The sequence below is a fragment of the Natator depressus genome, chromosome 3, assembly GCF_965152275.1.
Source record: "Natator depressus isolate rNatDep1 chromosome 3, rNatDep2.hap1, whole genome shotgun sequence".
Taxonomy (NCBI): domain Eukaryota; kingdom Metazoa; phylum Chordata; order Testudines; family Cheloniidae; genus Natator; species Natator depressus.
In genome coordinates this window covers 66,744,280-66,768,058 of record NC_134236.1, presented here as the reverse complement: position 1 = coordinate 66,768,058, position 23,779 = coordinate 66,744,280, and positions in this window count along the sequence as shown.

Below are 23,779 nucleotides of genomic sequence, written 5' to 3'. Positions count from 1 at the left end.
AATTTTCTTAAATGCCCAAAAATATGTATTTAAGCATTTTTTCCATTTTTATTTATTTACATTTTCACAGCTGCAGGAAATTATGGGGGTCAGACAATGACGAGGGAGTCAGATAATGATTTAATGAGTAGACACTGAGATGTAAAAAGTTAAAGCTTTATAACCATTAAACACAAGTTGTCAATATCCTATGTCAAATTACACAAAGAATATAGCCATAAATCAAACTCTAAGTTCTCAAACAGCATTTTCTTACTTTGCCTATCTGTGAATTTTGATTTATTAACAATGGAAATATTTTTTTCATCAATGTGGGTGTCTATGGTGAAATCTGTTTATTTATATTTACTAATAAAAATCTAACGCTTCCAAGCCTACGAATAAGAAACAACAAAAGTAACGGGCAGTTTACTTGCCAGCAATTAAGAGTCACCTATGGCAAAACTTTTATTCTACTACTTTTTGAAATGTAAATAAGTAATTTCAGTTGCTCACTTTTATAGCTGAAGTAACTGGCAAACAACTTGATGCTGCCAAGGTTAGTAAAATTAAACTTTCTTACCTTTAAAATCATGGCAGGAAAGATCTCAAATTCCTAAACAGGTATATTTAAAGTAACTCCACTGCCAAGCAACTTTAAAAATGTGTTTTGCTTACAAAAAAACCCAATGTTTTATTATCCTTCTGTTGACACCACAACTTACAAACATTGTCCCCAGATTTGTAAAGACAACAAGTGGTAGAAACAGATGTTTTAAAACGTGTTCACAATCAGCTGTATCAATTTGCAGTTTCATGCAAATACTAAGAATAAGTTAGTATTTGCAAAATAGAAAAAACACTCTGGGAAAGAAATTAATTTCAGGTACACAAGTTATTAGAGACTTAAAACAATATTATGTTACTTTAAAATGTTTACTTAACACACACATTAACAAAACCCCAAGTAGTAGCAACATATATAACAGCCTTTAGATGGTTGACATGTTCTGTAAGTGATGCCTCTGAATCTGTACAGGAGAATTATTTTCATTATATATCAGTCTCTGGCTCAATTTATAAAGGCCATATATACTCCTAATACACTAGCCAGTTCCTGGCACAACTGTCTGAAGGAAAGCACAAAAATCCACTTTTGGGCCCTCTTGTGAGCATGTGTCCCATCTGTAATGCCTGGCAAAGAATTCATTCCTGTGCAAGAGTTTCTGTGCATCAAAAACTGACTAGATTTCAGTGGGGTTGCATCTGGGAGCAGGAGCGCACCTCAACAGTGCTGCTTGCAGGACTGTGGCTTCTGTCAAACAGATGCTTACTCATATGTTACCAGTAGGTGACCAAAAATGACAAATCTGTCAATTGCACTTTAATTTCAGTGATTGATTTCAAATACATGATCATTCCCCTCTATTCGGCATTGGTGAGGCCTCATCTGGAGTACCGTGTCCAGCTTTGGGCCCCATACTACAAGAAGGATGTGGAAAAATTGGTAAGAGTCCAGCAGAGGGCAACAAAAATGATTAGGGGGCTGGAACACATGACTTATGAGGAGAGGCTGAGGGAACTGGGATTGTTTAGTCTGCAGAGGAGAAGAATGAGGGGGGATTTGATGGCTGCTTTCAACTACCTGAAAGAGGATTCCAGAGAGGATGGATCTAGACTGTTCTCAGTGGTAGCAGATGACAGAACAAGGAGTAATGGTCTCAAGTTGCAGTGGGGGAGGTTTAGGTTGGATATTAGGAAAAACTTTTTCACTAGGAGGGTGGTGAAGTACTGGAATGCATTACCTAAGGAGGTGGTGGAATCTCTGCCTTCGAGGTTTTTAAGGTGAGGATTTAGTTGGGGATTGGTCCTGCTTTGAGCAGGGGGTTGGACTAGATGACCTCCTGAGGTCCCTTCCAACCCTAATATTCTATGATTCTATGAAATGCAGCACAATATTGTGCTGCTAGACACTCTTATGGTCCTAATCTCTGTATTGTAGTTTGGTAACTTGCTGATGCTTTGATATGAATACATCACTGTGATACTTGCATAACATGAGCCTGTTCAAACATGATGACATTCTGACTTTGCCAACTCACAACAGTTCATCAGGGTTAATCAATACTTCAAGAAATGTTAAAGGGAAGCTTCCAAATAGGACAGGAAAGATATGGTGAATCTCCTTAACAGCTGGTGCCAGTGATTCATTTTCCCTTTTCCCATAGGATTCAAAAACACACTCTACCTTCTTTGTCCATCTATTTTGCATATTATTACTCCTCGGGGAATTCTGCGCCACTGCCCAATGCAGAATTTTGCAGAAATTAATGGGTTTTGCACAGAATTTCCTTTCCCCCACAGAAATGGGCTCCAGTGCTGCTGGCTGCCACTAGGGGGCACTGGCCCCGGAAGAACCCAGCTTGCAATAGAAGACACTGCCGGGGGGAGGAGGGAGCTAGAGGGTTCCCAACAGCTGCAGTTCCCCACCCATCCTGAGAGAAGGAGACGACAGTGCACAGAAAACTCTTTGCAAGCCCAGGACCGAGCATTAGACTTTCTGTCTCCTGGGCTCTGAGGAGTAGGTGGGCGGGTGTCTGGGTTTGGAGGGCACAGCTGGGCTCTTGGGGGGAAGGGGTGCAGGTATCTGGGCTGGGCGGCCCCATGGCTGGGCTCTGTGGGATAAGGTGTGAGTGTTTGTCCCCCGGCTTGGCTCTGCAGGGGAGGGGGAAGAGAAGCAGGAACTGGGTTGTTGTAGGGGTTTCTTTAACTCTGTACTACTGAGAGAAATTTTGTGTGTTTCTATTGTTACAGACACACTTGCTGACAGGTATTTTGAAATACATTACCAAAATAAATGAAACTGGAGTGATTATATAGTGTTATTTTGACAAAACCTTGCCGAATTTTAAAATGTGCGCAGAATTTTTATTTTTTTTGGTGCAGAATTTTTAATCTTTTGGCACAGAATGCCCTCAGGAGTAATGGCATATATGTAAAATATTATAAAAAAGATTTACTTTTATGTCACAAAGCATATGGTCTGAAACTAAACTTTGCTCCAGTCCACAGCTAAGCAGGTCTTTTCCTGAAATTGCTACTTCTGGCTGCCAGGGGCCAGTCTGGTGCTAGGCACCAAACTGACAGCAGAAAGACTGTCTTTTCCATATACTCAATGCTCTGGCTGATGGAACCCAGTCAGCATGGAGGGCAAGGAAGAAGCAGCCTGATTCAAATGTAAGGGTGTGAGGAGCAGAGTTGGGGGACAGGAGCAGGAGATAATAGAAGGGGGAGCGCTGTCCATCCTGTGTATTGAATAAGGGAGGCGTCCTACAGAAAAAATTCAATGTGGTTGTGTAATTAAAAACTGTTATAATGCATACTCATAAGACACCAAAGTAAGGTTGAGCAACCTTATTTCTGGACTTTCCTAACTCTTGAGTGCTTGACTTTACAATCTTAATATTCTTTTACCATAGTGCTTTGTATGTAATTTGTATCGTAGCAGTGCCTAGAGGCTCTTATGTGCTAAGTGCTGCACCTACACATTAGGCTCCTGCGCTGAAGAGCTTGTAATCTAAGTAGAGGGAGAAAAAAAAAGGCTAAAGGATCTATAAAAATGTAGGTCTATGAGGGACCTCAACAGCTCATCTAGTCTGTTTCCACCTCCACTGCCTGCACTGAGGCAGGACCAAATATACCTAGACCATCTCTGACAAGTGTTTGTCTAAGTGTTTTGTTCTTAAAAACTTCCAGTGATGACAGGGATTCCACAACTTCCCTTGGAAACCTATTTCAGTACTTAGGAAAAACTTACTAACTACAAAGGATAGCTAATAGCTAACCACAATCTTCCTCGCTGCAGATTAAGCCAATTACTTCTTGTCCTACCTTCAGTGGACAGGGAGAACAATAAGTGTTACCACCACATTACAAACAGGGAACCGAGGCATAGAGAGAGTAAGGATTTGATCCAATTGCCATTGGAGTAACTTCCTAACAGTTCTCACTGATATGTCACTTGTAGTCTGAGCATGGCTCTCATGTTGTTGTTCACGGAATTCTATAATAGGCATTATTATCTAAATATAATATATAGGCATTATTATATTGTCTAACATATTATTGTTCAGTTGTCACACCAGCTACAATGGAAATGTGTTCAGTAACAAATACAAATGTAGGAGAATACTTTGAATCAAACTGTACATATTAATATGAGATCACATATGTAATACAGAATTACAAGTATAGCTATTAAAAGGAAACCACTAAACTGGAAAGAGAGGAAGCAGTCTAGAATAATGGTGAAAGAAAACAGAAAAGGTAGGAGCAACAAACCAGAGATGAAGAAAGAAAAATGTATACATTAATTCTTTTTGGACAATTGCTCTTTATAATGTACTGTCGTATAGTAGTTTGAATTAGGTGTCAAGCTTCACTCGGCTTATGACAAGGGATCTGGGGTCACAGTGGACCACAACTAAATATTAGTCAACAGTGTAACACCACTGCAAAAAAAGCAAATATCATTCTGGTATGTATTAGCAGGAGTGTTGTAAGCAAGACACAAGAAGTAATTCTTCCTCTCTACTCCGCGCTGATTAGGCATCAGTTGGAGTATTGTGTCCAGGTCTGCACGCCACATTTCAGGAAAGATCAGGACAAACTGGAGAAAGTCCAGAGAAGAGCAACAAAAATGATTAACAATCTTGAAAGAAAGATTGACCTATGAGGGAAGATTGAAAAAACTGGGTTTGTTTAGTCTGGAAAAGAGAAGACTGACAGGGGACATGATAACAGTTTTCAAGTACATAAAAGGTTGTTACAAGGAGGAGGGAGAAAAATTGTTCTTCTTAGCCTCTGAGGATAGGACAAGAAGCAATGGGCTTAAATTGCAGCGAGAGAGGTTTAGGCTGGACATTAGGAAAAATTTCCTAACTGTCAAGGTGGTTAAGCACTGGAATAAATTGCCTATGGAAGTTGTGGAGTCTCCATCATTAGAGGTTTTTACAAGCAGGTTAGACAAACACCTGTCAGGGGTGGTCTAGATAATACTCAGTCCTGCCATGAGTGCAGGGGACTGGACTAGATGACCTCCCAAGGTCCCTTCCAGTTCTATGATTCTATGACATCCCAAGTGCCTCTCAGTGGAGCTAGAACCTTATATACAGTTGGGAGGTGATGGTACATTTTTTTCTTACACTAATTACAGAGAAGATAGCTTTATGTCCAGGGCCGGCTCCAGCTTTTTTGCTGCCCCAAACAGTGAAAAAAAAAGAAGAAAAAAACCCCCGGTTGAGCTGCGGCCGAAGTGGAAGGGAGGGAATGAAGGACTTGCTGCCGAATTGCCGCCGAAGACCCGGACGTGCCGCCCCAATAACAGACGGAGTGCCGCCCCTTTCTATTGGCCGCCCCAGGCACCTGCTTCCTTCGCTGGTGCCTGGAGCTGGCCCCGTTTATGACCCATGTAAACAGGTGCATTTTCTATCTTCAGAAATAGTTTTCAGGATCAGACCTTAAATACCTTTCAGAAAACACAGACCTGTCTACACTAAGAAAATGACCCATGGTGGACAAAGGAATGCAACAGACCTCTCGAACAGGGATGAAAATGGTTTTGCCTTTAGTGTAGACCAGGCCAATCATTTTCAACACCCATAAGAGAAAGTATGCCCCACTCCTTATTCAAAGGTGGGGGGGCCCCCCGCGGGCAAGGAGAGAGTGAGCATTTAGCACATTCTTTACCATGCATATTGAAAATGGTTTAACTTCTCTACATTAACAAGGCCAAACTGTTTTCAACCAATGTTAAGACAGTCTGGGGAAATGCTGGTTTTTGAAAACTATTCTGATTACATCATGCCCTGTCCACACTAGGGAGAAAATTGAGCTGAGGTAATTTTAAGAAATGGGTTTTAAAAATTGTTTCATAGCAGATCTTTTCTACATTTTGGATAAAGCAAGGTGTCCATTTCTTCTACAATGCACTCTACGTAGCTCATGAAAGCTTATGCTCAAATAAATTTGTTAGTCTCTAAGGTGCCACAAGTACTCCTTTTCTTTCTACGTAGTATGTGTGTGGGAAAAGTATAGTAAGTGCCATTAAAATGGTGTTTACAGCATTGCAGTATTTACCTTTACTGTGGTGTTTGAAGTTCGCTATACTCAAAATTGGAAATATCATGGTAACTTTAGCTACTAATGATGGTAGTTGTCCAGAATTTAATGTCACCCACTGTAAATATGACAAATTTAGAATGATGCCGTCTTCACCAAGTAGACTGGAAATGTCTTAAGAGTTGCATATCTTCTGCATATTTTGCGTCTCTCTCAGAAGCATTTCCCCCAATAAAGAGAGCAGAAGTTGTAGCTTGGTATGCCTACAAAAATACACATTTTGTTGTGTGTGTGTGGGGGAGGGGGGAGGAGGTGGTTGTTGCTAGGGTGAGAAGCCTACACGATTAGAAACACAATAGCAGAACTCCTAGTATCCATCCTTTAAAAAAACAAAAAACAAAAAAACAGCTGAAGCCTTGATATTGATAAGCCAGCCAGGACATACAGTCATATTCATAGATGCTCCAGAGATCATTTGGCAGAAGATGTCTGAAGGGCTGCGTGGCTTGCACTATGGAGACAAAACCTGTGGTGATTAGCACCTTGAACCCACTGTTCACCTATTAGAGTGGGGCCCTTCTATATCCTGGTGCAAATGCCAAAACCATTTATAATTTTCCAGAATTTCAAAATCCAGACTCATTTGTGATCTTTCTTAATTATTAAAATATATACAACTTAACCTGCATAACTTGATGTTTAGCCTTAGTGCTCTCCTGGGTTAACAAGCGTCAGATTTTTTTTTTTTCCCGAAAGCAAAGTTGCAGTAGAACTGATTTATGAAACAAACTTGCCTTTTACTTATTTTATTCCTCATTATTCATATTCAATGTTGCCTACACTTAACCTTTTGACTCTAATTCCTTAATCTGAATGATGCACACACACAGGCTTTGTTCTTTCTGACAAGCCTTATCATTTTTTATCTCTGTCATCTATTTTTTCAGCCATTAGCTGATCTTGGGCTCTCTGTATCTCTACTCTGTTTACATTCTTCTTCATTATTTAGTGTTAGTGTAATTCTTTCAAATCGTTGAGCTATTTTCCCCTTGTTTCTTGCCCTTTGCTTTTCATTCTCTGAGCCAAATCTCTGTGACTACCACACTTTAGAGAATAACAATAACTTCAGCCATGGAACTGCTTAAAAAAATACTATGTGATGAAGAGTGAAATCTGCCCTCAGATGCTCACATACATAACTGAGGACAGGTTTGGAGCCTCTGACTAAGAAAGTGGAAACTTAGTTTTGAACGTTTATTTTAATTATCAGTGCCTCCGAAAGATTACATGTGGGATAGCCGGGGGGGGGAGGGGAGAGGGTTTATTAATGGGACATAGTTGAGGTTAGCAGCACTGTTCCCTGAAATCTACTACTTATATTTGTTTGCAGAGTTCATGGCATATTTTGTGGGTTGTTTCTATAAAGCAAGTAGTTAAATGGTTTGGATTTTTTTAAATGAACAAATAAATAAAAAAATTAACAACAACCCAGTACTCAAGGACCACTCTAACATAAGAAGCCAATGTATATATTTATGGCTTTAATTGAGGTGGGTTTGATAAGTAAACAGATTTTTATCATAAAAAAAATTAAGTGAACCCAGATTTGTACACAGTACTCATGTAGTAGGTTCTATTCTAGTTCCTGGAAGGGAATGTGGTCTAGATATCACAGAACCTTCTGCCCCCGTTCCCGATCCCAAGCCCGACCTGAAGTATTTTGGTTCACTCAAATAAACCAAAATGAAACACTTCAATTTCAGGAATGTCAATGTTTCATTTGAAAATATCAAAACTAGGGCTGTCAAGTGATTAAAAAAATAATTGTGATTAATCACACTGTTAATAATAGAATACCATTCATTTAAATATATTTGGATTTTTTCTACATTTTCAAATATACTGATTTCAATTACAATGCAGAATACACAGTGTACAGTGCTCACTTTATATTTATTTTTGATTACAAGTATTTGCACTGTAAAAAAAAATAGTATTTTTCAATTTACCTTATACAAGTACTGTAGTGCAATCTCTTTATCATGAAAGTTGAACTTACAAATGTAGAATTATGTACAAAAACACCTGCATTCAAAAATAAAACAATGTAAAATTTTAGAGCCTGCAAGTCCACTCAGTCCTACTTCTTGTTCAGCCAATCACTCAGACAAACAAGGTTGTTTACATTTCCAGGAGATAATGCTGCCTGCTTCTTGTTTACAATGTCACCTGGAAGTGAGAACAGGCATTGCTGGCTACAACAGTGCCATCACAAGATATTTATGTGCCAGATGTGCTAAAGATTCATATGTCCCTTCATGCTTCAACCACCATTCCAGGGGATGTGTGTCCATGCTGATGATGGGTTCTGCTCGATAACAATCCAAAGCAATGTGGACCAACGCATGTTCATTTTCATTATCTGAGTCAGATGCCACCAGCAGAAAGATGATTTTCTTTTTTGGTGGTTCGGGTTCTGTAGTTTCTCTTTTAAGACTTGCTCTTGTAAGACTTCTGAAAGCATGCTCCATACCTCATCCCAATCAGATTTTGAAAAGCCTTTCAGACTCTTAAACCTTGGGTCAAGTGCTGTAGCTATCTTTAGAAATCTCACATTGGTACTTCTTTGTGTTTTGTTAAATCTGCAGTGAAAGTGTTCTTAAAATGAACAACATGTGCTGGGTCATCATCCAAGACTGCTATAAGATTAAATATATGGCAGAATGCGGGTAAAATAGAGATGGGGACATACAATTCTCCCGCAAGGAGTTCAGTCACAAATTTAATTAACACTTTTTTTTTAAAATGAGCATCATCCGCATGGAAGCATGTCCTCTGGAATGGTGGCCAAAGCACAAAGGGGCATATGAATGTTTAGCATATCTGGCACATAAATACCTTGCAATGCTGTCTACAAGAGTGCCATGCAAATGCCTGTTCTCATTTTCTGGTGACATTGTAACTAAGAAGAGGGCAGCATTATTTCCTGTAAATGTAAACAAACTTGTTTGTCTTATTGATTGGCTGAACAAGAAGTAGGACTGAGTAGACTTGTAGGCTCTGAAGTTTTACATAACTGCACTCAGAACCAAAACAATGTAACAAAAAAAATCTACATTTGTAAGTTGCACTTTCACTACAAAGAGATTGCACTACGGTACTTGTATGGGGTGAATTGAAAAACATTTTTCATTTTTACAGTGCAAATATTTAATCAAAAATATACACTTTGATTTCAATTATAACACAGAATAAAACATATATGAAAATACAGAAAAAACATCCAAAATAGTCAATAAATTTCAATTGGTATTCTATTGTTTAACAGAGTGATTAAAACTGCGATGACTCGCGATTAATTTTTTTTTAGTTAATCACGTGAGTTAATTGCAATTAATTGACAGCCCTAATCAAAACAAAACATTCTGTCATTTCCAAATCAAAAAAACATTTTGGAACATTTCAGTCCATGAAAAATTTGATATTTCAACTTTTCATCTTGATGTGGGATGAAAACAAATGTTAAAGTATCAGAATTTCCTGGGGGATGGGAATGCTGAATTTCACTCAGCTCTAATTACTAGAGAGGCAGCGCTACCAACTCTGCCTGTTATACAGTTCTATTGGCTGAACGTTCCAAACCAGCATGTTTGAATGAAGGATGCCTCATGCACAAAACTGGATTTTTTAATAGGAAGCTGTTTCATTGTGATGGCATCATGAGTGCAGGAGGCTGGGAAAAGTTATAATTGTTCTCCTTCTATTATAGGACACCTATAATGCTAAAATTCACTGCCCAACAGAAGGTTTTCACATTTTTCTTTCATGATTCTCTAGTAAAATATCTGAGCTGCTAAATTGACATCTTCTAATTCACAGATCTCCTCCTGTCATTGCTGTGTAAACGTGGAACTAAATATAATTGGCATTTCTCCTCACTGTTTTTCTTTTATTGATGTGTAACTGATATTAACTATAAATATCTACCATGGAAAGGAATGAAAGCTGTGGGCAGTTTGCCAGATCCCAGAATAGGATCCCTTTCTTCCAAGTAAGGATGGGGAAATAAAAGATTCACTTTACAGAGAAAAGACAGGCCGTATATCCCAGTGTAAGTCTGGAGTATCTCCATTGAAAACAGTGGAGAACAAGACTTGCTGGTCTGCAAATAAATGGATAACCTCCCCTGAGTAGAATGAGTACGAAAGGGAGAGGAAGGATAATTCAGTGGTTGGAGCACTGGCCTAGGATATGGGAGACCCAGCTTCAGTTCCTTGCTCTGCCATAGACTTTGTGTGACTTTGGGCAATCACTTATCCTCCCTGTGCCTCAGTTCCCCATGTGGGCGGTAGGGATAATAGAACTTCCCTATCTCACGGAAGTGTTTGAGGATAAATGCTCTAAAAGATTGTAAAGTGCTCTGAGATCTACTGGTGAAAAGTGCTATATCAGAAATAGGCATTATTATTAATGCAGAGCAATGCTTACATTGGCAGGCTGCCAGGATAATTCCTGGGAGACAATGTATTGTTAAATTTTGCCCTGTACAGTTCAAATGTTTAGAATTGCAAATGTCAATGAGAAACTTCAGCTGTGAAATGACCCCTTTATTAAATAAATAAAAATGATTGGCAGATTTGCACCTTCCCACAAGTTAATCTCTCCTTCTGTAGCTATTAAAAATACAAACCTACATTATGGTGACAATTGTAAATTTCAGCCCACCTTTTTCAACATTTTCATGGAAATGTAAGATAAGCTGCTGTCCCTTTCTCCAGTGCAAAGTGCAGAGGCACTATCTAATAAAAGCCTGTCTTTTTCCTACTGGAAAAATGACTATGAAAATACAGTCCTACATCTTTCAGTTGTGATAGATAAGAAATTCTGAAGGAGCAATAATAATTAATGGCCATACAAGATGAAACTCCAGTTGTTCAGACGGCTGTCTCCACATAATCTGTATTTTATACAAAAGGAGAAAGAACTCAATGGAATTTCAGCTGAGACCGGATAAAAACTGCCAACAAAACGTGATAAGGAAAGTCTAATGTGCATATTAATCATGTTTATAGCTCCTCATTTGCTAATATATTAGCCTAAACTCCCTCTAGAAATACATTTTTTGATCACTGGTACATTAATTTAATACAACCAAACTTAAATAGGCCCAATTAATGTTTCCAGTTTGTATTAATTAAAACTAATTGATTATGATAATCTTCACAATAACTCAAAGAACAAATGGGTTTGAAACTGCAGTATAGGATGAGTATGATTTTAAAAAAATGCTAGAAAGATTTGAGAAATGAAACATGTCTTTATGTGTTTATTGCCTGAGTCCAGATTCATCGTTTATTACCTACATAGTTTTTTTTCCAACTACAGTGTAGCTCTACAAATAGCATATTGTGAAAAGAATCTGCCAGCAGAATAGTGTCAATCTTACATATGGTACCCCTTATTTCTACATATAGACTGATATAACAGAATAGATAACTGCCTGAAGTACGGAAAATTGTGTTGTGTAATTTTTGGAGCAATGCATACGTCTTTCATTTCCACCCCAGCACAGCCTATAGATTATCAAGCCCCTTCTCTCACACACACACACACACACACACACACACACACACACACCCCTCTTCTAGAACAGCAGTTCTCAAACATTAGCAAGTCCAGGACCCCATTTGGATTTAAAAATTTTCACGGACCCCTAAGGCCTCTGCTCAGCCCCAGGCCCTGCCCCCACTCCACCCCTTTCCTCAAGGCCCCACCCCTGCCCCACCTCTTCCTGCCCCCCCAATCCACCCCTGCCCCTCCTCTTTCCACCCCTCCCCCAAGTGCACCCCATCTTCACTCCTCCCCCTCCCTCCCAGCACCTCCTGCACACCACTGAACAGCTGTTCCCCAGCATGCAGGAGATGCTGGGAGGGAAGAGGAGGAGTTGATCAGCAGGGCCGGCGGACCCCCTGGAGTACCCCTGTGGACTCCTGGGGGTCTGCAGAGCCCAGTTTGAGAAACACTGTTCTAGAACATTGACTGGTCTAAGAGCCTGAAATTTTCACCTATCCCTTGTTCTGTATTTTTCAATTTAGAATTTTGCCATATATGGCTATGTTCTCTTCTCTTTACAGCCTAACAATCAGCTATTTTGTCACAGCACTAATTAGAGCAGATCAAACTATTTGCTGTGAACAGTTTATTTGAAGAATGCCAGCCTTCCACTTGTCTGTTCATTGCTTGACTGCTTTACACAAACTTGTTTGCTGTTTATAAATGTTCCATGAAGACCTGAGCTAACATCCATTGAAGTCAATGTAGAGACTCCTCTTGATTTCAATAGTCACTGTATGAGGTTGTATGTGAACATATTTTAGTCTGTGCATTTGTGAACTGTGCTTATTATGTGTGTTTCTTAGTCATAATGTCTGCTGTGTGATCAGTGACCTTTAGAAACATGGTAATGTTCTGTTTTCTGATTACTGTTTCATTCATCCAGTCTAATGGGAGAGGGCATGATCAAGTCATTGGGAGAAGATGGGAGCAGCTTATGGAGACATGCCAGCAGGATTAGGGAGACGTTTAGAGACATGCAATTTTTTTTCCCTTTCCATCCATTGTGTCAGACTTCGCATAAGACAGTGCTGTTAGAAAAATTGACCTACTGTAAACTGGAGTTAGATTTAGTATGAGTGTGCCTTTCGTCACAGTTACACAAATAATGGCAGCTGCATGTGCATTTGCAGTCCCAGGTGAAGGTTGAGGTCAGATCCTTTTCTAGCTTACTTATTGCCCTTGTGCCTACTCCCTGTCCAGAGTTTTTTTGTAGTCCTAGCAGAGTGTACTCACATACCCTTGTCTCATTTCCAGTGCTAGTGCTCTCAATGTTTGAGAAATACAACTTTACTGTCAGAGCAGCAGTAGGAAGGGATCGCTTGGGTATTTGATATGCTTCCTGTGTGGTCTGCAACTCTGCTCCCATAGAACCACTTGACTCTTGTGCAGCTTTTCTTGCCATCCTTCACCTATCCCTCCCAACATGTATTTTTGTTTGTTTGTTCTCTGATATTAGCATTGTAACAGAGGATAAAACATTAAGGACCAGATTCTTCAGTGGAAGGACTTGCAAAATGAAGTACTTCTCAAATAAGTAAGCAGAACAGAATTGGGCCTTTAGAAGCTGTTTCAGAAATAAACACTTGTTATCAGGTTACTAGACTCCAGAAATTCACTTTCTCATAGCTTAAGACCTTACTCTTCATTCCTTACTGACATTGGATTACTTGTATATCCTTGCAAGTAGTCCCATTGACTTCAATGGGTTTTGGTGATTATTCTATCATCACATTAAATGTTAGATCCCATGTACGGTTCAAGGCTACATAATTTACTATTTAACATCAAGTTGTGAAGAAATTCAGTGTCTCTGCTGTCATAGCCTTTCAAAGAGAACTCCCAGACTCTGTCTTGGTGGGCTTCCCTCTAGGCTGCAACATAGCCAGTTAACATGGTTTCAGATGTGTTAACTTTCATCTTAACAGAGTTTTTCCATTGTGATAAGCTACCTTGATTTGAGCTAACATGACTAAAAAAGCAAACCTTTTTGCCCATCTATACATAGCCACAGTGAGTCTGAACATATCATGCACATGCATATTATGTTTCCTTGGGCTTGGGTAAGATTTTTGAAGCGTGAGTTGTTTCAATTGTAAAGCTCTTTTGTTCACTACTGCAGTACAGATAATAATAAAATGTAATTAAATATATATATATTATCAAGCACTGCTCTGATCAATGTTTCAGTTATTTATCTTGTAGTCCATATGAAATCAAGGCTCTCACTAAAGTCCTAATATAGCAATTTCAAATAACATAATTTGGGAACACAAAATCATTCTGGAACTGCCTATGTTTATATACTTACTTCACTACAAAATAAAGGAGGAAATTAAACTCTAGTTTGTCACAATTTTACTATATTAAATTGCTGGGAAAGTCACCATTTCATGGTTCATGTACTCTGTGATATAATTTACCATATGACAAGCTTTTCCCTAGATGCTATGACTTCATTCATTCAGTCGTTACTTTTCAAGTGATAACACTCTAATTAGCTGCCAAACTTTGGTATCCTTTTCATATCCTTCCCAGTCCAAGTGTTCACTTATCTATACAAAAGTGCTACATGACATCCTTGTTGTTTCAGGAGAACACAGTTACCATTCACTGACTGCCTCCACACTATCTAAGATAAGTGTTATGGCACATCTCCCTAATTCAGAGCAAGGCACAGACAACAAAAACTACCCCACTACAAAAAACTTCATGGCAACAAACTCAAAATGCCATCATCTTATTGGATATTGAGTTACTTTTTCTTATAATACTTCTGAATGCTTAAATATGGCCTGTGCAAGTTATATCGTCTCAAACTCTTGCAAATACAATTTGTGTGCATGAATGTTCAGTTGAGTTCATGTTTATCAAGCACTTTGAAGGGAAATTTCTATGCTACTGTATCATAAGTGTGTGTGTGTGTGTGTGTGTGTGTATATATATATTCCTCTTTGGTGCCAAATTCTACAATTCTTATTCAGCCAAAATTGTCATTTAAGTCAGTTTGGCTTAAAAAAAAAAAAAAAAAAGGACACTGCAGGAATTAGTCCTTTCAAAGGGTCACAACCGGAATTCTAAATCTCATGCCTGAAATTCCACATGAACAATTTGGGTTTGATGTTAACTATCCAATTTGTGCACAAACCAAACTGCTGGTGCAATCTGAGGGCTTGTCTGCACAGTAGGGTAATGTGATCTGGAAGGGGGTGTGATTTCTAAAACACACTAATGCGTTGCACAGCAATTGGTCCACATAGACCCTACCAGCATGCACTAAATGTTGCCTACCATGATACATGGCACTACATTAAGGCATATTAAGGATCCTTTAGTGTACCCTAGCAGAGTCTGCATGGACCAATTAATGCACAATACATTCGTGACTTTAGGAGTCACACCCCCATAGTGCGTATAATTCCACTATGTAGACAAGCCTTTAGAGGCCTCTCTTGAAAATTTGGACCATAAAAAAAACTCCGTGTTGTAGTCCAAGGATTCCCAATTCTTTTCATGCTATATCCTGCACTCCATTCACCCATTCTCAACTAGTTGCTCTAAACTGCAAAATCTTTTATTTTAATTTCTACAATGCTTCAGAGGTCCATTGTGCTTCCAGAAACAGAAGCAATAATTCTATTCTACTACTGAGATTGTCTTGAGCTAGTGTCTTTGGAGGGTTTTTTTAATGTGATTCAGAAAACCCACTTTTGATGGGAAATCAACACAAGAAATGGAAAACACGTTCATGATGACATTCTCCTACAAAACAATGGCCGGAGACCTCTTTGTGGTTTGCAGCCCATGTATGGAGACCCTCTAGGCATTGACAGAGCCTGCTAGGGTCTCCAAGACTTATTTCTTTGCACACTGAAGCCAAAAACTAACAAAACATGGAAAGAATTTCTGCTGGTGACACCATATGGTAGGTTAGCAGGTTTATCTTCACTACTTCTGATTGCAAACAAATGTGCATTTGTCATATGTTTGTTGGAGTTTTTTTTTCCCCACCAACTCCAAAGGAGTATAATTTTAACTGTAAAACCCTGTTGAGCATTTCAGTCTCCATGAAGCCACTACACAGCATGTGTCCGTGTTTCTCCTTAATTAATTCTAGCACATCTTCCAGTCTGTAGATCCTGCTGGAGAAAGAACTGCTATATAGCATAACAGTCTATTGAAATTTCACTTTATGAGTAATTAACAACTGAGAAAAAACCCTAGCATTTTTCTTTACTGTAGCCAGTTATTGAATTGGCTAGGCCATATCACCTCTTATGTCTTCTGTTGAAAAATGGAAACCAAAGTCAGAAGGTCCCATTGTTTTTTGTGGGCAATACTATTACTTCTTTCTCAGACCTTCAAAAATAAAGTTTCAACAAATGTTGAAATTTGCTTTAGGACAGAAATTCTCTTTTCTAACCAGCTCTAATACTGATAGAAGCATTTAGGAAATGCCAATAATGGTGCATGAGTCGCTCTGAGCTTTAGGCTATCAGAGTTTCCACCTGCATATGCTGCAGAAGAATGGACCCAGCAGTCACCATTCATGGAGCAGGTAATTGTGGACAAAACGGAGAATTTAGCAGGTAGTGATATTATTTATTTGGGCCTTGTTGCTACTTTGTTCAATGATTTTTGTCTGAAATGGTTTACTATGCTAGATTCACCAAAGCACCTATTACAGCATATATAAATCACTGTTAGCTGATGAGCATCACAACTTGCATAGATGGCCCAGAGCACCACCACTTGTAAATAGGTTTCTTGGATTTCAAAAAACATTCAAAATGTAGAAAACTCTGTCCCACAACAGACTTTTTCCTAGATGATTAAGGTAAATTCTGGGCTTGATCATGTAGCCACAATATGCGCAACAAACCTATATAGAACAATGGTGTTCCATGCACAGAAGAGCTACAGGTTGAGGATGAGTCATATTAATTGTCTATGGCTTGATCCTGCACCAGAGAAGTTGATGGGAGTTTTGCCATTGCCTTCAACAAGAGCAGGAATAGGCCTGGTGTCTATGAACTAACAACTGACTTCTTTTTCCTAGCTATACATACACAGTTGATTGTTACAAACTGCTTCCCAATGTCGTAACAGTCTTGTACTGCCTGGTATTCAGTGTGATAAAGTGTAACTTGGAAAGAATCCTAAAACAGTAAGACATGGCAGTAATCCACAGTTAGGATTTTTAATAGGGTAAGAACAGGATGTATAATCTCAGAAGTTTTATTTGTGGGATTGGGCATGCCTTTCAAGTGGTAGAAGTTTTTTCCTCTGCTTTGCTTTTTAGGGACTGGGTTAGTATATTACAGTATGCATTTTAATAAAGAATTCCATAATATATAGAGAGAAATGTGCATACCCAAGTAAAACCGATATTTTTCTTGGTTTATTTCTGACCACATGAAATATGGTTTCGTGAGCATAATCTCTGCAGTTTTAAGGATTTACGCTCCACCCATTTTATATTTCTTGAACACTGTACACAAAAATAATTCCTTTGGCTCCTACACCTACTTACTACTCTGCTTAAAAAATGGATTCAGGCCTAAGGTATTAGTAACATGTCGTTTCCTAGGTACCAAATACAGGTCAGGCAGTATCACACAGAGGATTCTTTAGTCACTCATACATTTAAAAAGGTGAATATGTAGCTGATCAGAAATCAACTTGTTCAGAAAACGATGGAGGCCTAAATTTCAACTTGTGCATCTAAAACCAGGCACCATTAAAGCCATATTTAGCCGTGTTGGGCCAGATTTCAAGGTATTTACACACCTAAAGATGTAGTGGGATTTTCAAAAGTTTGAAATCAATGAGAGTTAGGTGCCTACACTGCTTAGGAAATTTTAAAAATCCCATTAGGTGACTATCTGCATCTTTAGACACCTAAATACCTTTCATCTGGCCCCTACACAAGTGGCCTTTTTTTAGAGTTGATGAGTACTTGGTTCTTCCAGAGAGAGGATCGTATGCTCCAAGTCATCTCTGATAATCAGGCCACATATTAAGGTGCCTAAATATGGTTTGAGGAACCCACATGAAAGTTTTGGTTAGTGTATATCGGGCTAAAAACTCTCTACACTGTCGTCTCCTGTGATTTTTGGTGCAAAGATGAAAATAAAGGAAAAAATCTGCTTTGTTCAAAATCTGTCAGAGTCTAAGTGTGATTGCCCCTCCCTCCATGTGTTGGGTTACTATGGTTTTAAGGTGTATGACCAGGCAGAGAGCATGTGGTATTGAAGGTGACTTTCCTTTTCCATCCTGTTACCCCAGCAAGTAGCAGGGAAACACCTAAACGAATTAGTGCTAACTGACATAATCAATTCCCATGAGTTGCTACTCACTCCTATCTGCCCTTGTTGGGATGGGGCATTGATAGTATGAAGTACATTTCTAGGTGGAGCTGTGCTGCAAGGAGGGCAAGGTCTCAGGCAGTACCATGGAGGGGCCAGCACCCTATAGTGATGCCCTGAAATCCAAAGGATTTACCCTCAGTTCTCAAGACACCCATGGGGACAGGAAGTTCAGAGATTTCAAACTATCACCACATAACATCTGGCTACCTATCTGTCTATTACAAGTCTGTGTTTCTCAATCATATAGACCTCTCTCTCATGCCTATGTTCCATTAATGCTGAGATAAGTGATGCAAGGTTCTATTCTACTCGGGTTCCTACCCATCACTGTTAGTTAACCTGTGTGTGTTGTTTCAAACTATTAAAACAGAATACTGTTTCCAGTTCTGGTGTCTATACTTTGGAAAGGATTTGGAAAACAACAACAATAATGATTTGATGTCTGGAAAACTGGCCTTGCAGTGAGATCTAAAGAAGCTTAGTCTACTTAGTTTAACAAAGAGATGGCTGAGAGGTGACTTGATCACAGTCTATAAGTACCCACGGGGGGAGATATTTTCTGACAGAAGAGGGCTCTTCAGTTTAGCAGCCACAAAGGCAAAATAAGAGCCAATGGCTAGATGTTGAAGCTAGGTAAACTCAGACCAGAAATAAGGCAAACTGTTTACAGTGAGGGTAATTAAGCACTGGAATGATATTCCAAAAGATGTGGTGGATTCTCAGTCACTTGAAGTCTTTAAATCAGAATTGGATGCTCTAATAAAAAGAAAACTCTAGCTCATCCAGAAGTTACAGACTTGATGGAGCAATTACTCTGTGCAATTCTATGGCCTGTGTTATGCAGGTTGTCAGACTACGTAATCATAATGGTCCATTCTGGCTTAAAAATCTATTAATCAAGTTAATTATTTTAAAATTTTCCTAGATAACATCAAGCTGGTACTGAACTTAGGGATCAGTTACATGGGGAAAAGAAATTCACAGCCACTCCAAGAATGTGTGTCTAGTTACATATTGCTGTTTTTCACACCTGCCCCTCAAGCTGGAGACTCTGCACTAACTCACAGGTGGTAGATTGAGAGAGTCTCAGTGGCAACAAGGCTGACAGTGATGCCAGGGGGCAAGAATGCTCAGAAAGAATAACTCAGCCAATAACTTCAGGTGAAAGAGAGACTTGTTTCAGTGTTGCATCATCCCTGGCCAGGCATGAACCCTTCAATACAATGGAGCAAAGCAGTAGTAAAAAGGCCCCAGTTCCGATGGTAAGTTGTCAATGAAGACTAAGCTGAATTGGTAACCTTCACTTCACCTGTACCTGATTGTAATACAGCCCACATTTCAGAGATAATTATTTTTCTATCTGACACTCAGCTGATGTTGTCTCAGTGTCCATTGTTATGAATTATCAACATCAAGGAAGCTGAATTATGAAACTGAGGATATGATAAACTTCATACATGTTAAATAATTGCGCCCCAAATCATTTCAAGCTCTCTCCTTTGCTAATTACCATTGTGCCTCTCATTTGGGGGCTTAGGTTAGATATTTGGGCATTAATAATTGAGAGCTATGCTGGGGAAACTTGTCCACAATATGCCTAGTGCTTTAGGTCAGTGCTTCTAGTCATTCCTTAACACTGACAAAATATTAAAATGCTATATTTCTATTGTTTTTTGTGCTAATTGATGTAGAAAGCCTTAAAGATGTGAAAGACTTTGAAGCAATAGTCTGGAAGACCAATCAATATACTGTACTTTGAGGTTAACAGCTTATACTTCACAGCTAATGGTATATTTTCCTCTAGAAAAACAATACAGATGGATTTTCTGTTTTTAGCAGCAAAATCTCCTATATCAGCTTGAGAAACTAAATGCACACAGAACATTAAGCGTTTTGTAGTGGCTGATGAGCATAATTTAGATATGCCGACAACTGATATATAGTTTGTTTCTTTTATGTTAGAAGTTGCCTAAAAAGAACCATTATTTACATCCTTTATATCTAACCAAGATAAATCCTGAGTCTCATAAATAAGTATAGCCCTATTTGTTTTAGTGACTTATTTGAGTCTGTGAAGATTTGCTGAGCAGGGGCTCAGCTTGATAATATTTCACCGTGCTAAAAATTTGGACTTGATACATTCTTGACACAGGCACATCATTTCTCATGTGTAAGAACAATTACCTCATGTTTATATAGTATTTAAAGCACGAATAGTGATTAGATTTTACCATCTCTGGCATGCCCAGCATTTACAAATTGCTACTGGAGCCTTAAAGACATTCATTTAATGTTCTTTAATTTGGTGCCCCTTATCTATCTGCAGAAAGGTTCACTCCTAGCACTGGTGATGGGTATGAATTACAGGCCTAGAAATAAATGTCAGAGAAGGAGTAGTTTTTAACTTGAAGATAAATGTGAAGATAGATCTGCCTCCTTGGATCAGTGGGATGATCCGTATATACTGGATATCCTACTCCTTTCCATTGATAAGCTATTCAAATGTGCCCAAAGAGAATGGCAGGCTAGGTCAAATGGCTGCTCCAAAGAAGCCTTCATGTTTGGGAGGGCAAGTATGTCTAAAACCAAGGAGAGAGAAGGACAGAATGGAGAATTAGGATTTGTGAATGAATGTGTTATTTGGCAGAAGAAAGAGACTAGTTACTATGATGTATGCTATGTGGAGGTGAGTGAAATTCTTTCAGTATATTATGGAGCTAAACTTCAGAAATACCACATAATATGATAAGTTTGGACGAGATCTTAAAGTGTGATTATACTCTGAAAAGTAACTGCAAAATGGACATCCTCTGACCCCCGAATTTGTTTTGCGGTCGATTATTAAAAGTGAAAAAAAATATTTTTCTTTCTGCCTATTTCGTAAATTCAGCCTGGGAGCTGAAAATCAAGATGAATTCTTTCTGCTTCACACATCATTAGCACCATAAACCAAGTTTCAGCACTTTAAGTTAGGAAACTTTCCCACTATAAATACTTTTCATCTGTGATGATATGAGAGTAGAATCTAGCTCATGCTCCTATATCTGTACGGGTGCTACACAGCTAAAAGTGTAAAAAATGTATCTTTGTCAGTACAGTAATCAGGAAGTTCTCTAGATACCCACAGGGGGAAAATCTGTTAAGGAAGGAGAATTAACAGTTCTTCATATTCACTTTTGTGACCATAACTGCAGAAACTGTACCATATATATATCAGTAGTAGACCAGTATCAATATATTGTATTTACATATACTGTTAAGTCTATTCTATATTGAGTTTACCTTATCAATGTAGTATTCTTTTTAATAGTGTGTGTGTGTGTGTGTGTGTAATATATATAATAATCTAATTCTAAGATGAATATATTTATGGCTAGACCATTTGTCTCTGTCTGAGGTAGCAGTCTGGGCTGATCTCCTGACCTTCTTCCCTCAATATGGGTTGTGCTGTTGGCTGTCCTAGACTAATAGACTTGTTATTTCTCCGATACACATATCCGTGTCTGGCAGAGTTACCAACCCATGTATGGTGTTTGCCTCAGGCTTATTAAAATAGCGTGAAAAGTCCTGCAACTCCACCAGCATTGCCAACTTTCTGGCTGTACTTCTGTCCATTATCCTTAAATGATGTATTTTCATGTCCTGGCTATGTAATTGTTTAACCTCAATGAATCATTATCTTGAATTTGTCGTGAGTTTGCTAGCAAATAAACATAAATCCTCTGTTAAATTATGACTGGTACAATAAACTAATTGCACAGAACAATTTATTGAATGCCCATCATAAAGAAAGGGTTACACGTGACTAAACTAACTGTTCACATTTGTGAAACTGGGTGTCTAACTCACAGGCATTATTGCCCAGTAAAAAATGACTTACTGGCTCTGAGAGGGCCCTTAATGCCTTTGCCCTGTGGATCCTCTTGGCCGCCATCCCTTTAGCCACACACTTCAGCTGAACCATAATGCTCTTGTGATGTACTGTTACCAAAGGGCACCTGGAGGTTGATCAGTAAAGAATGAATGAGTGGGTTTTTTTAAATAGAAACTGAAAAAAAAATAACTTTAATTTTTCTTGTGGGGTATCTGTGGCTGATTGAGGGTGAGCAACACTCCCACAGGCTGGCCAAGCCTTTAAAATATAGCTTTAATGGAAACAGACAAATATTTTTAGGTCCAGGCAGGCTGGGGCCTTCAAGGTTTTCAAACAGAGAAAGTCAGAGAGGGCAACACCCCCATAATTTATATCAGTTTTACACAGCTTTCCAAGGTTCCAGTTAGACCATTTGGTTTTAAACAAAATATACTCTTCAGTAAACTAGAAACAGTGCTGGATTTACTTACAACATACATCCTTTCCCATAAGTGTATAGTTTCTCTTTTTAACGCAAAAATGTTTGGGGCACAGTGGAGTAAAAGTTACATAGATTTTTCCACTCGCAGATCTTTACCAGGGTAGATAAAATAGCTTCAGATGGAAACTGATCCAAGAGGTGTGTGTAGTTTAGTAATCCTTTTCTGTAATATTCAAGAGAAAAAAGCTCTTTATGTACAGCTCAAAAAATTATCAAAACAATTTTCCAAACATTCCTAACATTCAACTTCCAGGGAAATTAATTTGTATATCTAAAATTAACTATTTCAAACCAAAAGCATTTTGACAGATCAATGAAGTGCTACATCAAAAGTAAACTGATTCCAATGGACCAATTAAAAATTGATTCTTATTGGTAGTATGTATTTACTTGGCTGTTTACAGTTCAAGCATGGAGGGACAGTTTCCTTCCACAAATAGCCAAGGTGCAGCACTCTTTCCACTCTCTCCCTCTGTAGGGAAAGCATTAGATAAATAAACAGAACAACATTGGCAGCCTTTAGAACCCTGCCTTAAGCAGAGTACTACCATGAGTGAAAGTAATTAGAGACTGTTTGCAAAGGTTGTTCCGAAATGTGTAAACAGCAGCATAAACATCAGGTCAGGTCAGGGAGGGAGGCTGGCAGTTGGTGAGACCCAAAATGGAGCTTGCCAAAGTGTGACATTCCCAGCAGGGAGAGAACATTTGGAAAAACAACTTGATCAGGTTTGATCAACAAAAATCGTTTCCTTAAGTGGTGTTTTTTATTTAGAGAATGTGTGGCCTAAACATAAATGATTAAAACTTCCCTTCTTCCATCTCAGTTTTATCACTTCCAGATATCTGTTTACTGGCAATGCTTACAATACATTCATTTCTTAACAGTCCATTTTGAAAATTTTTGTGCTTTTGGTGAGGCCCACAATGAATTGTCTATGCACATTTCCCACTACCAATTGTTAAATGGAGTTGTGTTCATACATCTCTGGTGTGTTGATATACCTTAGCTTAGAAAAATGATCCACTCTATAATTCTAGCTTTAACTCTTTAGAAACTGTAAATTCTGGCCATGATTCATGAAACCACTTAAGCACATGCTTACCTTTAAGCAATTGCTTAAAGGCTTTCCTGAGTAGAGGATTTCATGGCATTCTTCTTTGAAAAAGGAATATATGAACCCTGGTGTCATGGCCAAAACCTTAAGTTAGCACAAATGTAAAAACCAAATTCCTCCTGAAACATCAACTGGAAAAATTTCCAGTGTGTTTTAAACTAGTGTGTGGCTGTTGTGATCTGTTTGAAATTTTGCTTTCCTGTCTCTCCAGAACCGATTGCAATTC